The 1,083-nt window shown below is 50.5% G+C and overlaps 1 pseudogene; it reads right to left on the bottom strand.

The window, feature by feature from the left end:
* Positions 1 to 283: 283 nt before the first annotated feature.
* LOC120602563 (uncharacterized) lies at positions 284 to 402 on the bottom strand (annotated as a pseudogene).
* Between the last annotated feature and the right edge of the window lie 681 nt (positions 403 to 1,083).

Below are 1,083 nucleotides of genomic sequence, written 5' to 3' on the forward strand. Positions count from 1 at the left end.
GAGATGGGGAAAGCCGTGCCTGGCCATGCGACCAGGGACTTCAGTGAAAGCTGGCGGACCGCCACCGTCCAGAGTGCGGGGACACGTGGCACTCGCGTGCGGGGACACGTGGCACTCCTCCGGACCGCCAGGCTGCTGTTTTACTGTATGCTTCTCTTTCCTGTCCCGTCGAGTTTTGCGATTCACTCTATCATTTATCATTTTTTAGGCGAGGCAACCCTCGGTTGACCTCACAGATCATGAGGACCTCATCAGCTTACAATCCCTTATTTTTTATTTTTTACGTGTACAGCACCTGGTCGTCCTCGGTGGTCTCCTATCCAACTACTCACCAGGCCCCACCCTGCTTAGCTTCCGAGATCAGATGGGATCGGACGTGTTCAGGGTGGCGTGGCCGTAGACTTCACTCTATTATTAATTCTAGTCTCTGCTGACATTTTCGTCGTCAGCTTCTTCTAGAAGAGCTCAGTCTTTTGCCTGCGCGTGTGTTTCTCACACCCTCGTTTCATCTCTTTCTCTCTCTCTCTCTCGTTCCGAGCTCCTGAATGACGAGGTCTTGACTTTGTAGACATTCTCCAACAAATCAAAGACTCAATTAAACTTGTCCACCACAGCAGCCTCATCATAGTCATAATCTCTCTTTTTTCAATCCCAGCGAAAATCAAAGTCGCATTTATTTTATTTTGATTTAATTCCATGTGGAGCTGCAGAACTAAAACCCTAAACAGCAACTTAGAATCATGTGAGTCGAACAGCTCATTTTACAGATTTAGACAGGTCCCCGTAACAGGACGACGGCTAAGAGGAGGCTGGATCTGGCCCTTCTCACGGAGCCTGTTGCTGTGATAGCCGATTTCATTGTGTTTTCCTGAGCACTAAGGAGCGGAGACATCCGTAGGTTGAATAACTGCCCGTGGACCCAGCTACCCAGACAGAGGGGAAGGCGCCCGTCCACTCGCTGTAACCCTCTGGGAAACACGGCCGCGGATGAGTCGCCCTGCGAATGGCATCGAAAAGCACCAGATGCACTTTCTCTTCTAGCCGTTATCTCTGAAACCGCTTAAACGCACGGTCTCCATCCAC

This window comes from Pteropus medius, unplaced genomic scaffold (assembly GCF_902729225.1).
Source record: "Pteropus medius unplaced genomic scaffold, Ma_sr-lr_union100, whole genome shotgun sequence".
Taxonomy (NCBI): Eukaryota; Metazoa; Chordata; class Mammalia; order Chiroptera; family Pteropodidae; genus Pteropus; species Pteropus medius.